This window comes from Sorex fumeus, unplaced genomic scaffold (genome assembly GCF_029834395.1).
Source record: "Sorex fumeus unplaced genomic scaffold, SorFum_2.1 ptg000122l, whole genome shotgun sequence".
In the NCBI taxonomy this organism is placed as follows: domain Eukaryota; kingdom Metazoa; phylum Chordata; class Mammalia; order Eulipotyphla; family Soricidae; genus Sorex; species Sorex fumeus.
In genome coordinates this window covers 31,832,011-31,847,500 of record NW_026606179.1, presented here as the reverse complement: position 1 = coordinate 31,847,500, position 15,490 = coordinate 31,832,011, and the positions used below count along the sequence as shown (strand labels likewise).

Genomic DNA, 15,490 nt, shown 5'->3' with positions numbered 1-15,490 from the left:
TTTGTAGCTTGGCTTCGTGTGCGTGTGAGCACTTGGGTGTGTTTTAATTAACTAGAACATTTGCCTGGAAATGAGCAGCGGCGGCAGCAGGCGCAAAGGCAGCTGGAGGGGGGCGGGGCGGTGCAGCCAGGCTTCCCCGCTCCCACATGTCCCCCCACCCCCGGCTGTCCGGACGCACGGGGGGGGGGGGGGCTGGGTGGCAGGCTGGCCCACCTGCTGTCCACTGACCTGTGCGTCTGGGCACGATGGAACTCCCCGGAACCAGCCTCAAGGTCCTTGCACACGGGCCCATGAGGGAGGGAGCTTGGCACCCCACCTTGAGCTCCCCAGGGCTGGCTGTGACTTCTCTCTGGCCCCACTTCGCCTGGGCACACAGTAGGTCTCCTTGCGTGCTTGTTCCGGATGATTCCATGGGGAGGAGAACCTGGCTGAGCCAGTGGACCCCGCAAGCACCCGGGGGATGGTGCTTTTATTTCTCTGCAGTTCGGGGTGGCAGGGGGGGCGCGGAGGAGGATGTGGTCTCCCTGCAGAGGATCAGAGCCCGGGCCCCAGGAGTGCGTGTGGCCCCCGCTGTGTCAAGGACCCCCTAATTCCCTCTCCTCTCCAGCAGGGGGCGTCGTTGGTAGGCGGGACCGTCTTCTCAGGGTGTCAGGTTTTCTCCCATGTGGGCGGGCAGGCTCCAATCCTTCCTTCCTGGGCAGATGGTGGCCAGGAGCTCCGGGCTGGAGGTCGGGGAGAAAATCTGACCCAACGCCAGGCTCTCGTCCTCAGACCTCCCAGCCTGCGAGCGGCCCCCTGCAGGGTCCCAGAGTGGGGTTCCACTCTGTCCCGTTGCAGTTAGTGTCTCTCTCTGGGTTCTGGGGAGCCGAGAGGCACCGTTGTTCCTGTCTGCTGTCCAGGGTTCTGGGGATCCGGCTAGGGGGCCGCCGCCGCCGCCCGCCCGGCTCCCAGTGGGCCTTGGCCTCTTGCTGGTTTGTGACTTGTCAAAGGTGGTGCAATGACGTCGTCTCTCATGTCTCCTGCCTGCGCCCAGTCGTGGCGGGCGCGTGGCCAGTCCCAGGCTCCCGTTGGAGGCGCCACGCTGGCTGTTGCTCCCCGCCGGGCTCTGCCCTGAGTGTCCCTCAGGCACGCTGGGCATTCGCCGGCAAGGCCACTTGGACGCAGACCAGTGGAGGGGGCTGAGCCACGTTTTCGCTCCATACTCCTTCCCAGAACTGGCTCACTGGAGCCAGTTCCCAGGGGCCACGGCTCTGCCGTAAGAGTCATCAGCCGGGAGTTTTGGCTAAATTCACTTGGACTGGGAGAGGCCGTGAGACGTAGCTCTCTGGCCTCTCACTCGGCTCAGCTTCCTGGGTGGCAAAGAGGACCTGGGGTTTTTCTGCCACTATGACATGCTCTGTGCCCGGAACCGGGGGTGGGGGGTGGGGGGCGGGGGGTGGGCGGGGGAGAAATTCGTCATCCATGTGGAATGAGGGGAGACGGCACTCAGTGCTGCGGCTGAGGCAGGAAGAGTCTGCACGCGTGCTCACGTATCTGCTCATCCGTGGACGTGACTCTGTGCACGGGTATACTCATAAGGGTCCCGGCATGTACTCTGTGTGTGTGTGTGTGTGTGTGTGTGTGTGTGTGTGTGTGTGTGTTGGCTCATTGGTCCGATAACGCCCATCTAGCCAGGTTTGGGAGAGAAAGGCGCCTGCTTTAATTTTTAATTAGAAACCCGAGCGGTGGAAATGTGGGCAGCGCTGCATCTGGAGGTTCTGCTTGGTGCTGGATTTCTCCTTAACAAGTGCATCCGTCCTGGCAGCTCCGTGAGGGCGGGGACTCGGGCGTCTCTCTCTCTCTCTCTCTCTCTCTCTCTCTCTCTCTCTCTCTCTCTCTCTCTCTCTCTCGCAGGTGGGGGTGTCTTCCTGCCTAGGAAATCAGCGTAGCCAGCTCGGGGTGGTGGGATATTTTGTTCTTGATTTGTTTATTTATTTATTTATTGGTCCTGTGTTTATTTATTGGTCCTATTGCTGCTGTCTTTCTCCTGCGGTTGGGGGAAAAAAATTGCCACCTAGAAGTTGGGGCTGACCAGAGTTACTTCTGAGGAGTGGTGGGGCTCCCGTATCCTCCAAAACAGATGGGGGTGTCCTCTGGGAGTCCAGCTGAAAACCCTGGCCTCTGTCAGGTGGGATTACCTGCGGCCTGTCTCTTCCAGGCTGGGGATGTGTGTAGCATATTTGTTGCAGGTAAGATGATCTGTGCAGACCGTGTCAGGTGGGGCGTAATTACCGGGGTGCCAGGGCAGCCTGTGGAGTCTTACCTGCCGGTGCCAACCGCTCCTGGGCCTCTGGGCTCCAGGGTTGGGGATGCCAGCAGGAGTGTGTGGTCTCGGGCAAGGGCGCCTCCTGCTGGGATGGGCTGGGAACATGCGCGGACAGGGCCAGATGCAGTCTTTAGGGGAAGTTTTTATTATATTAAAAATTAAAAACAAAATTTTGGGGGGTGGGGGGCCCACATCTGGTTGTGCTCAGGGCTTACTCCTGGCTCTGCACTCAGGAGTTCCTCCTGGTGGTGTTAAGGGGATCAGAGTGGGTGCTGTGGATTGAACCCAGGTGAGGATTGCAAGGCAAGAGCCTCCCCCCCTCCCCCCCCCCCCCCCCCCCCGTGTATCCCCCTCCCCCACCTCCGGCTGACTTCCCTGGGGAAGGTTTTTTTCTTTCTTTCTTTTTTTTTTAACATTTATTTGCGATCACTCACTTTGACTCAGTCCAGTTAATACTATTTCCTCGATAGCTTTTCTGAGCACTCTGGGCATCTGTGGGAAAGCCAGCCCAGATGGGCATCCCTCCCTCCCTCCCTAGCTTATAATTATTCTTCTCACCTAAAAGTCTTATATGGCCCAGAATGAGGACACAGGCAGGATGGTTCTGTGGGGAAGCCCAGGGGAATGCGAACCTTCCATAGGGGGTGAGGTAGATGTCTGCAACCTGCCTTGATAGATGGATTTTGACCTGGGGAAATTTTGGAAGAGCAGCTCCAATACCTGAGTTAACTGCGGGACGCTGGAGCTGGGGCACACAGATTTCCTCAGGTCAGGCGGCCGCTGGCACTGGGGCCTGACCTCTTCCCTGCTGGGCACCTTCTCCCTCTCCTGGGTCGCAGGATTCCAGGAGTCCCCACTCCCTCGTGGGCCTCTGGGATCGAACAGAGGTGCTAGGGGGTCTGGAATCCCCTCACTCACTGTGAGAATTCCGGCATGCCTGGAGCCAGAGTGTCTGTTTGGGTATCTCATCTGGCTGTCCAGAGTGACCCGAGGTGCGGGAGTGTCCCCTTGTGTCAGTGGTGTCAGCCTCTGTCTCTCTGCAGAGACATCAGTGTGCCTAGCTGTGTCGGAAACACATTCTATTTTTTTGTTTGACATTTTTTGTTTTTTGGGTCACACCCAGCGATGCACAGGGGTTATTCCTGGCTCTTGCACTCAGAAATTACTCCTGGTGGTGCTCGAGGGACCATATGGGATGCTGGGAATTGAACTCGGGTTGGCCGCGTGCAAGGTGAACGCCCTACTCGCTGTGTTATGGCTCCAGCCCCAGAAACACACTCTCTCATTTCTCTAGAACCCGAATGAAGCATAGATGCTGCCACCACCCTCGTTCCAAGGTTCGGGGATGGGGCCACTAGCAGCATGCAGAGGGCGGGGCAGAAGCTTGTGGATGAGGGTCCCTCTGGCCACCCCACACAGCGGGGTCCGAGCCCTGCTGTCCCTTTCTCTCTTCCATTTGTTTCCTGGCTGTCCTGACACACACACACACACACACACACACACACACACACACACACTGGGCCCTGCTCCACGGTAGGTGGGGGTGTGTGGGAGACGTGGAGGAAGGTTGCAGGGCCCCCCTGCCCAGGCTAACTCTGTTTATGGGGGACCGCGGCCATGCCTGAAGCCCCCAACCAGAGCAGGGCCAGAAGGGAGCCGTGGCACATCAACCTCCGCCCTTCCCCCCATCCTGCCCAGCCTCTGCAGGGGGCACTGCCAGACGCATGCCCACAGGACCTCTCCCTCCCGCGCCCCCCAGCAGCCGGGGCCTAATGAGGGCCGCGCGACCTTCTGAGTTTGGCACATACACACCTTCCTCCGGGCTGCGGGGTGCGCAGACCCACATCTGCCTGTGAGTTCAGGTACTTCCGGACATTGATGGACACTCTGTTATTTATTTATTTATGTATGTTCCCTTTTTGGGTCACACCCAGCGATGCACAGGGGTTACTCCTGGCTCATGCACTCAGGAATTACTCCTGGCGGTGATCAGGGGACCATATGGGATGCTGAGAATTGAACCTGGGTCGGCCGCGTGCAAGGCAATCGCCCTACCCACTGTGCTATCGCTCCAGCCCTCACCCTTTTATTTATTACATAGCTGGAGCCCTACATTGGCTCTGTGAAGGTCACCAGGAAGGTCTGTCTGGATGCCGGGGCCATACCTGGCGATGCTCAGGGCTTACTACCTGCACTCAGGGATTACTCCTGGTGGTGCTGGGATCACAAGCTGGAGATGGAACCCAGATCGGCCGTGTGCAAGGCAAGCCCTCCCCGCTGAAGGATCTCTCCAGCCCCTCTCCCCTTTCTCTGGACACACGCTCGCTGTTTCTTCTGCGATGCCTGCCCAGGTGCTTCCAGACTGCCTTCCTGCAGAATGCACTAGCTCTCTCCTGGCCCCCCCCCGTCTGCCTGCCTGGGGGCTTCCAGCCTCCATCCTCACCCTAGCCAGTGTGGCCTGAGCCCCCCAGCACAGGAGAGATGCGTTGAACCTCTCGCCTCCAGCCACCATTGTCAGCTCGCTGCCTTTCCCTCTGCTGTTCAGGTTCTAACAGCCAGCGATGGGAGGGACCTTGCTTCACCGGTTCCTTGTGGCCTCCACTGGCTCAGAGTGAGGCTCATGGAGTTTCTCCACCCGGGCTTCCTAAGCTCTCTGGGAGAGGAGGAGTCGGAACACTGGGGAAACTGAGTCTCAGAGAGGGGAATAACTTGCTGGGCCGGACTTGGAGGGCAAAACCAAGTCAAAGCCGGCCTGTAGCTCAGACTCCGAGGCTCTTCTGTGTCCCTGTTTCCTGTGTCGGCATCTCTCTTGGGGGCAGTTTGGCGGTGACTCGGGACACACGGGGGACCCGGGCAGAGTTGGGTGCCTTGGTTCCAGGCTGTGAAACCTGACTGGCCTTGCCCGTGCAGTTCTGGTGGGCTTCCTCGAGAGGACCCTCCTTCTAGCCACTCTGGGAAGCAGAGACTGAAGCCCTGCACTGGCCCCATGAAGGTCACAGGAAGACCTGTCTGGATGCTGGGGTAACGGTGTATGTCTGGAGCCTCTTCTTGTTCGGGGCCTCTGCAGGTCATTCACTTCCAGGCCCCATCCCACTGGTGGCCACAGTGCTTGTAGTGTCCAGAGCATTCCCCGGCCGTCCTCTGCAGCCCTGGAGTTAGCAGGGCCCAGGAGTGGAAACTCAGGTGAGGCCGAGGGGCAGGGCTGCGGCTATGGGGGGAGCTGGGCCCACACCCCAACTCGCCGCGTCCTTGAGTGAGCAAGTGAGTGAGGTCAGAGGTCTAGATGGGCTTCTGGCTTCTACCTCTGGGGCCCCTGGAAGGAGGGTTCTGCACCCACTGGGCTGCCTTGCCAGCCTTTGGTGGGGGTATTGAACCCTAGGGGAGGGAGCCTCAGTGCCCTCAGGGCCATCTGGTGTGTGTGTGGGGGGGCAGGCTGGTGTCTGAGGGCACTGGTGAGCGGGCAGAGGGGCCCTGTCCCCACTACCGGGGCCCAGGTGCAGGTGGTGGCCTCAGGGAGGTGCTTCCTCCCCCTGGTGGGCGGGTCCATGGGGACCCTGTGTCCCTGCTCAGGACTGCCGGCAGTTTCAGGGGCCCATTGCCTGCCACTCCATCAGCCTGGCGAGGCGACTCCCAGGCCTGCGGTCTCAGGGCTCAGCCCCACAGGAACTGCTTCTCCACAGTGATTATTTCAGTCTCGCACTCCTGTTTCTGCTTGGCGTGGGGGCGGGGTGGGGTGCTGAGGGTTCTGTGAGGGCCACTGCGTGGGGAAGGGAGCATCTCCTGGCCCCGATGTGGGATCCTGGTGTGCCCCCACCCCTTGGGCCTTCTAGAGGAGAGGTCACAGTTTGGGGAGCAGGTAGAAATGGATGCCGGGATCCACTCGCCACCCTGGGACTGTGGCACTAAAGCCCTCCGAGCCCATTGGCAGGCACTCCTGGGGGTGCTGATGTGAGGGTGGGAGGATGCAGGAGGATGCTGGAGGATGCTGGAAGATGCAGGAGGATTTGGGAGAATGCTGGAGGATGTGGGAAGATTGCTGGAGGATGCAGGAGGATGCGGGAGGATGCAGGAGGATGCGGGGGATGTGGGAGGATGCTGGAGGATGTGGGAGGATGTGGGAGGATGAGGGGGGATGTAGGAATATGTTGGGGCATGCAGGAGGATAGGGGAGAATGTGGGAGAATGTAGGAGGATGTGGGAGGATGTAGGAGGATGCGGGAGGATGCTGGAGGATGCAGAAGGATGCATAGGGTGCGGGAGGATGTAGGAGGATGTGGGAGGATGCAGGAGGATGCGGAGGACCCTGTCATACACTTGAAGACCCGCTTTCCCCTGCTCTCATCAAGCCGCTTACCCCCTTACTCTCAGTTCCACTTCTTGTACTCGGTATTTTGAGGGGTGGACATGGGGATCAGTCCTGGCTCTCTGTTCTTGGGGTTTTTCCCTGGGAGGGTCCGGGGGATCATGCAGCACTGGGGATGGAACCGGGGTGGGCTGCGTGCAGGCCTTAACCCCTGCCCCTTCGGCAGGCCTTGCTGTGAGGGCTTGGTGGAACGGTCAGTTCACAGGGGATTCTGTGGCCGCGTGGGTGGGATGGCCAGTCCACAGGGGATTCCGTGGCTGCGTGGGCCTCGGAGCAGCAGCCTGGCATTCCCACACCTCGGAACAGAGGGAGAGCAGCGAACACTGTGCTTGCGTGCGTCTGTCTGTCCACGCGTGTGTCAGGCGTTGTGCGTGAATGTGAGTGTCTGTCCGTGCATATATGCGTGTGTGGATGGAATCTCCAAACACCCTCGCGCAGTTTCGGGAGCCGCTTCTGCCCCCCAGGGGCAGAAGGGGAAGACCCAGCAGGTTGCCCAGCCCCTCCCAAGGGAAGGAGGGAAGGTGCTTGGCTTGGCACGGCCTGGGCCTGGTCCTCACCCTGGCACTGTGGCCCCCCACTCCGCTTTCCTTGCCCCCTCCCCGCTGTCTCCCCCCCTCCCCCCATGGCGCTAATGACTTAGCCCAGGTGGCAAGTTGCACCGAGAAGCACCTCCAGGGAAATAAGAGTCCTCGCCAGCAGCTGGGCCTCAGGTGTGCTCAGGAGCTCCCCTCGGGAGCGGGGGGCTGGGCCTCCCCCACCTCCAGCTGTTAGATGGGGCGGGGAGCGGGTTGGCATGTCACTCTACTCACGTCACTACAGAGAGATGGCACCCGAGCCCCTGTGGTGTGGGGGCCCTGTGTGAGGGTCCTATGGGTGGGGTCTCTGTTTGGGTGGGGGTCCTGTGTGGGTGGGAGTCCTCTGGTTGGGTTTCCTCTGGATACGGGGGATCCTGTGTGGGTGAGGGTCTTCTGGGGGCCCCTATGTGAGTGGGGGTCCTGTGTGGGTGGGGGTCCCCTAGATGGGGGATCCTGTGTGGGTGGGGGTCTTCTGGGGGCCCCTATGTGGGTGGGGGTCCTCTAGATGGGGATCCTGTGTGGGTAGGAGTCCTCTGGATGGTGGGTCCTGTGTGGGTGGGAGTCCCCTGGGTGGGCCCCTATGTGAGTGGGGGACCTTGTATGTGTGTGTGCTCTGGGTGGGGGGCCCTGTGTGGGTGGGACCCCTGTGTGTCTGGGGGGCCCTGTGTGCCTGCCTGCTCTGGGGGAGATGGTCCTGATGTGGGGGCCGAGGCCTGTGCCTCAGGGGTGTCTGACGAGGCAGGTTGCCTTTTGGCTGGTTCAAACCCGCTCTGTCGAGCAGAGTCACACACATGTTTAGATAATTAGAACAAAAGCCAAAAGAACGGTTTTGTTCAAAGGGCCAGAGCTGGGCGGTGGGGCCCGCCCGGATGGGGGCTGCGCCCAGGCTTCCCGGCTCGAACGAGCCTTTGGTGCGTTTCGCTGGCGCTCTTCAGAAAACCCCTTTGTTGTCAGATAAACTGACATGGGCCTGCGCGTTTGTGCTGTGAAGTTTGCCGGGTTGTGGGGCCCACTCGGGACGGCCAGGCCATTAGGAGCTGATTAAACGAGCTAATTTTAATTTGTTCAGTGGTTACAGATGCAGAGACCTTTCCATGCCCTTTTCTGGAGGCTCTTTATTTATTTATTTATTTATCCCTGAAAAGGGGGAAAAAAAAACCTTCAGGGCTTCCTTTTCTCTCCCCTCACCCTGCCCTGTCCAAAATAAACATGAAAACGGGTCATGAACTTAGCCACCAGAGTGCCCATGGTGTGTGTGTGTGTGTTGGGGGGGTGTTGTTTCCCCGGGGGCGGGGGGCTCCCCCAGTTTGTGAACTGTGAATGGGGGCCCTTTCCTGCTGGAGCCAGGAGAGCGATGAACTGTGATGGTCAGAGCCCCCGGGGGTCAGTCCCCCAGATCCCCAACTTCGCCTACCTGGGTCCTGCCCGCCCAGAACCCCGTTTCCAATCCCGCTTCCTCTCCGGGCCAAGTCCTGTTCCTCTTGCCGCCTCAGACCCAGGCTGCTTCTCTCGCAAGCCCGTCTGTACCTCCCAAGCACCCGGAGAACCCCGCAGTTACCCAGATCCAGCCCCCTAGTGGAGGCCGTACCCCCCCCCCCCCCCCCGCCCAGGCAGCTGTCTGTGCTCTTCTGGGAGCGCAGGGGTCCTCGGGTGTGGGTGGGAAGTGCAGCCCCCCTCCCCCTCCCCCAGCATCTCTTCAGTGACTTAGAGAAGTTCTTGACATCGTCAGGACCCCCCCATCCCCACCCCCTGTCACTTCCACTGTCTCTCTCTCTCTCCAAGGGCAGCCCCCTGGGCGGGTGAGGATTGGTCCAGAAATGACCCTCCTGGGATGGGGAACTCCTGCTGGTCACACTCAGTGGGACCCTGGTCCCCAGGCCCAGAATGTGGCTCAGAGTGTGATCCCAGGTGGTCCAGGCAGGGAGGCCAAGGAGGGGATAACCCCTTTGCTGGCTTTGAGGGGTGCTTTGGGGCCTGTGGAGCGGGGGTGGCAGCTAAGAATGTGCGGTGTACGTGCCTGTCCCCTCCTGCCTTTCCCTGGACACCCCCTCCCAGGGCCGGGCCACCCCGAGGGAGCGCGGAGCCCTTCCCCAAGCCACGCAGGCGGCCGGCCAGCGCCCGAGGCCTGGTTTCCATTTGCGAGAGCCGCTTCCCGCAGACGGCACCCCACCCACCCCACCCAGGGGCCTCCGCGGGGCTGTCCCCCACCCCGCCGCCGTCGTCCTGTCCCCCACCCTCCCCGTGCTCCTCCTTCACCCCGGGTATGCCGCCCGGGCTGCCCAGGGCTGGCGCAGAGCCTCCCGGCGGCCCACCGGCAGGATCACTCACCGCCTGCCCGAGTCCCAGGTTCCACATCTGGCCCGGGGGCCCAGCCTCTGCCCCCCTCCTCCCCCAGGCGCTTCCTCTCCCCAGGAGCGGAGGCCCTGCCAAGCCCCGGCTTCTCGCCCCCCCACTGCTGAGTCTGAGGGTGGGGATGTGTCCTGGGGCTGAGGTCAGTGGTGGGGCAGTGGGGAGCAGCCCAGCCCGGCCTGCCCGCTGCCGCCGCTGCCGCTGCTGTTGCTGTTGGTGCAGGGGCCCAGGCTCTGCTCCCCCCACCCTGGCCCGCCTGGTGAGCAGGGGGTGCAGTAAGCAGGAGGGGTGGGGGCCTGGGGGCAGGAGGGAGGATGGTGCAAAGCCGGCTGGGGTCTCCCCAGGAATGCCGAGGGTCCCTCTGCGGCTCCAGCTCATTGGGAAGAGGAATGTTTGCTCGGAGTGGAATCCCGCCCGCAGAGCAGGAAGCTTCCTGGAGTGAGGGACAGGGAGACGGCCCGGAGGCAGTGGGTGGCCGAGGGCCAGCGGCTGGCCGGGCCCTGCAGGTGGGGGCTCTGGGCCCGGGGGCCCGTTTGGGGTGGGTTTTTTTTGAGGGGGGGATCTGGCGCTGTTTTCTTTGCTTTCCTCCTTCTCGGCTCCCCGGTCCCCGGGAGGAGGCTCCTGGCTGGCACTCTGTGGCTGAGGGGGTGGGGGGGCGGCTGGGCCCCGTCTTACCACCCACCACGCCGGCATGGCCCCGAGCCATGGCCTCCCAGGGACAGACTGAGCACCGGGAGGGAGGCCTCAGGGCCCCGCCTGCTCCCCAGACCCCGACCTGGGCCCATTCCGCGGGGTCTCCCGCTGGCGGGCAGGGGGTGCGCGCTGTGGTGAGCGGGCGGCACGTCGTCCCGTGATCAGCCTCTCGCTCTTCCCGGGAAGGAACCGGTGAGTTTCTCTCTGTTGATCGCGTAACCAGGCTACCGAGATGGCAAACTCGGATTCTGCATTTGCACAGCGTTTCAGAAGCCAAGCGATAGGGTAGCGTGTTATTATTGGCTACCGGGGTAATAGCTGTTTTGGCAGGAGTACCAATCCTGCCTGGTGTTGCTGGCGCGGGCCTCCCTCCCCTGGCACTGCCTCCGGACGATGCACAGCCCCGAGGAGCTGTGGCCGCCACCCAGACCAGAGAGGTTGAGAGAGCAGCCCTGGGCCACACAGTGAGTCTGAGTCCACGCTGCTGGGGTTGGCTCGAAGGTCCCCGTGCCCACGCGTCCCCTGGGCCCGCCGCCTCTAGAGCAGGCTGGGAGCCTGGGCCCCGCGGGTCTCACTGGCACGGGTGGATGATGGAGCTCTGGAATGGACCCAACTTAGCCGTTGGCAGCTGCTAGAGCCTCAGCCTGCATGCGAGCCCCGGGCCCCCTCTGCCTGCTTCCTTTCTCGCTTTCCTCGTGGCAACTTGTCCCCCCTCCAAGCAGTTTTGCACCCCCACCCTGGCCCTGCTCCCTCTTTCTTCTGAGTGCCCCTGGTTTCTCACAGACCCGCACTGCGTTCGCACTGGTCCCCTCTATGGGAAGGCACCAGGCTGTGCCATTGCTCCTCCATGGGCCCGTGCAGGGCAGAGAGACCCCTGGCCTCATGGTGCCAGGTCACAGGAGTATCATTTGCATGCGAGTGGGAAAAAGGGTTGGTGTTGAACAGGCAGTTTCTGCTCTCAGAAAGATGAAGCCCCGAGTTCCTGGTCTCCCTAAAAGTTGGTCTTGGAGAACGTCACGGTAGAGGGTCAGGAAGAAGGATGTTTGGAGCCCTCAGCTCAGAGATGATTTAAGTGCTGAGAGGGGATGGGTTTGGACCCATCGGGGGCCCACTTGTTTGGGTTCTGTGATGTCAGCTTTTTCCTTCTCACCTGACGCTGCCTTCTCTAGCCCTGGGAATCTAGTCCTGTGCAGACACGGGAAATTGGGGCTCGCCCTGGAAGGGGAAGGCATGCGGGATGTGACTTCCCATGCAAACGTGGTCTGTGGGGATGGCGGTGCTGATGGTGGCCACTGGTCTGGAATGGACACAGTGTGATTCACGTTTGTCGAGTTTTGCCTGTGCATTCTGCTGCCAGGCCTGGTGCATGGACCCTCCGTCCTTCAGAGGTGCAGGAGTCGGCTTCTGTCCAGTGTCCCTTCGAGAGGTTTCGGGGCAGGCCACATCCTGCTTCACGGAGGAGCCCTGGTGCCAAGCCTGCCCATGGGATACCAGCTGCACTGTTGCTGGGCATTGCCACCGAGACAGCCTGGCACAGCGGGGGGTGGGGGGGTCTCGGGGACTATTTGGAGAATGAGGAAAGAAACATTAGGGGTGTGAGGCAACCCTATGAGTGCTGGTCACTTGTCCCGAGGAGGCTCATGGGGTGTCCCTCTGTCTGCATGCTCCTGGAGGAGCAGCCTGTACAGGGGTGGGTGCTGGGGAGTCGTAGGGAGGCTTGTGGTGGGGGAAACATACCTACGCACGCACACATACATGCATGGTCCCTTTCCCCCACGCCCCCAGACCCCATCATATTGCTCAGTCTGTCCCTTTAAAAGCCTGGGACCTCAGCTTATTATCGTATGAAATCTGTCCATTTGTTCTGCTCTGGTTTGAATAAACAGAAGCCCCGCTCTGCCCTCCCCTCCGCTCCCCTCATTCCCTGGGTCTCCTTTGTCTTAATGCCGCCTCCTCCAGGGACTCCAGGGAGCTGAGCGCGGCCTCGCTCCTCAGCGCTGCGCCCCCCGCATACCCCTGCTCTCTCCCCGGCTCTTCCAAATACAAGAATGACAAATGTGGGCTGCGCTGAAGTCTGGGCTAATTGCATTCGGTCACAATTCACGGATGCCTGGGGGGACTTTGGTGGCACTGGGCAGGCTCTGTGGGGGGGCGGCCCCTCTGGGCCCCGATCGGGCGAGCTAGTGGTCAAGCTCATTAACTCCTCAGTTCCCCGCTGGAGTCTCCGCCCCACCTGCTCCCTGGCCTCCAGTCCCCTCCTGGGGCTCCTTGTGCCTTCTTTGTGATTACCTGTCTCTTCTCTCATTCATTGGTTCTCTCATTCAGGCATTTGTTCACAACAGAGTTTTCTAGTACCTTCTTTAGACCCACCCATACTTCTACCCATCCATCCACCCAGCCCACCCCATCCATCCATTGTCCATCCATCCATCCATCCATCCATCCATCCACCCACCCACCCACCACCCATGCCTCTATGCCTCCATTCACCCACCCCACCCCATCTGTCATCCATCCACCCATTACCCATTTATCCACCCAACCCACACCATCCATCCATCCATTCATCCACTCAACCCACCCATGCCTCTACCCCTCCATCCACCCAGCCCACCCCATCTGCCATCCATCCACCCATCTACCCATTTATCTACCCAACCATACCATCCATCCATCCACCCACCCATTTATCTACTCATGAATCCACCCACCGGCCCCACTCATTACTCCCTCCATCCATATGTCCACCATCTGTCCATCTACTCATCCACCTATCCGTCTACCCATCTACCCGCTTACACATCCATCTGTCCATCTGTCTGCCTACCTACTTATCCATCATCCATCCATGACCTACCCATCCATCCACCTGTCTATTACTTTGTTCACTCATCCACCCATCCATCCACTGTCTGTTCATTTTTTCCCACCCACCCATCCATCCATCCATCCATCCATCCATCCATCCATCCATCCATCCCCATCCCCATCCATCCACCACCCGTCTATCTATCTGTCCATTCATCCATCTGCCATCCATCCATCCTTCATCCATCCATCCTCCATCCATCCTCCAACAACCCATCCTTCCATCAACAATCCGTCCTCCACCCGACCCATCCATTTACCTATCCGTCCAGTCAGTTGCTTCTTTCTGCCCTGGTTACCAAGTGCTCCCTCTTGGCCAGGCCCTGAAATGCAACTTTCACGCATTCACTGTTCACTCAACCGTCATGCAGATCGTTGTTGCCAGGCTCCAGGGAGCGGAAATTCAGGACTTTGTGGTGTTGTCTCTAGGCAGCACTTGGTCAAGAGATGCCCTGTTGCCATCCAGGGAAGAAGATGGGTGCGAGGGTAGCTGTTAGGTGGGGGCAGTGGTGGGCAGGGGCGTACAGCTATTCAGAGCCGGGCCCTGGGTCCCGGTGGTGGCTCAGCTCACTGGAGCCCAGAGTCTCCGGACGCTCATGTTTGCTGAGACGAGTTGTCTTAGACCTGCTGGGACAGTGGCCCCAGACAGGCTGCAGGCTGGTACCACCCTCGGGGACACTGTTGGCCTGGGGGGGTAGGTCAGGTCACGGGTCTGCTCCCAGATATTCCTGGGGTCATACCTGGGGGCAGCAGGTCACACCATTGGGGTGATCTCAGCTGCACTGTGCACTGTGGCCGTCTTTCAAGCCCCTTCTGGGGTGGTGCCGGGGTTCCTGTGGACCCCACACCAGACCCTTGCTGAGGCTGACGTGTCCGCGGCCAGATTGTCCTGGCTATTCTGGCTGCTCCAGTGAGTGCCCCCTGCTCAAAGCCTCCCTACCCCCAGCTGTCCCAACAGGCGCTTAGCTGGGCAGTCCCGAGGCGCTCTCAGCCACCCAGGCGAAAGGTGTCTGGTGTGGGTTAATGTGCATAGACACCGGCAACACATTTTATTGGGGGATAATGTGAGTGGATAAAACACCAGAAGCAAAACGTTGGCCTCTGGCAAGCGCTCAGTGAATATAGCTCGAGGAGGATTCTCCGCTCCATGCCTGGAGGCACAGAGTGAGAGAGAGAGAGAGAGAGAGAGAGAGAGAGAGAGAGAGAGAGAGTGAGTGTGTGTGCGTGTGTGTGTTGAGAGTAGGGCAGGGCTGCAGTCGCCCCAGAGGCAGAGGAAGCCAGAAGGGGCAGGGGTGGGGTGAGCCTAGCCTGGGCCCCACACTCTACCGCCTTGTCCCACTCTTGGGAGTGGACTCAGGGGCCCGCCCTAGACGTGACCTCCCTGAGGGACCTGACACTGCTGCTGGCCCTGAGGCGGGCTCCTCCCCTCCCCTCCCCTTCCTCCTAAGTCTTCCAGCCCTTCTCCACTTCACATCCTCCTCTCCCAACACCCCTCCCCACAGTCTCTTCCCCTCCAACATCCCCCCCACCTCCCTGCTCTCTCCCTCCTGCCATCCTTCTTTCCCACTTCCTTGCTCTGTGGTCAGGGCCAAGTTGCCGTCCTGCCTCTGCCCAGCTCTGCCGCTTCCCCAGGTCTGCACCAGGGCTGGGTGCTCGCCAAACTCCAGAGGCAGAGGGCACTTCTCTGGAGGCCAGGCAGGAGAGCCCAGGGGCATGGAAACGCTCTCCACTGAGTCAGCCGTGTGGACCCACACAGAAATGCTTGCCAATGTCGGGCCGTATGGACCCGCATGGAAACACTGTCCACTGTCTGGCCCTGACCCCCACAGAGGGGCATCCTGGGCTCTCCTTCCTATTGGGTGTGCACCCTCATCCGGCCTGGAAGGGCGCAGTGGGGCTGCCTGCTGCACTCCTTGGCCGAGTGAGGTCGAACAGGGGCTGAGCCCCCTCTACCCAGCCCAACTGTAGTGGCCATAGACAGCGCTTGTAGATGCAAACACGCCGTGCAGTCATTTCCTCTCGGCGTTGTGGGTGATGGTCAGCTGGGCTTGGTCCTGAGCATCTGGGAGGGCCAGTAGAGTCATTGCCCCCCAGTGATCCAACCCAACCCCAGGCCCAGCCCAGTTAGGGTACTTGGCACTGAGTTTCCTCTCGTGTGTACGGACCTGGGACAGTCTTACTCGTGCACTAATTTTCTTTTATCTCTCTATTTATTTGTTTATGTTGACTTTTTGGGTCATATCTGGCGCGATGCTCAAACTCTGCCTGGCCACGTGCAAGGCAAGCACCCTCCCCGCTGTATTATTGCGCTGGTCCTAAGTATGCTTTTTTTTTTTT

At 60.6% G+C, this 15,490-nt stretch overlaps 1 protein-coding gene across 2 annotated transcripts in view; it reads left to right on the top strand.

The window, feature by feature from the left end:
- The window catches only part of ZNF423 (zinc finger protein 423), a 337,698-nt gene that overhangs the window by 161,120 nt on the left and 161,088 nt on the right, over positions 1–15,490 (top strand). Inside the window, exon 1 of one of the 2 annotated variants that reach the window (XM_056137118.1) lies at positions 10,674–10,749. The exons of the other annotated variant lie outside the window; for it this stretch is intronic. The gene's annotated coding sequence lies outside the window, so the exon portion shown is untranslated. Of the gene's footprint in view, positions 1–10,673; positions 10,750–15,490 lie in introns of those variants that run through there. 2 annotated transcript variants of the gene reach the window in all.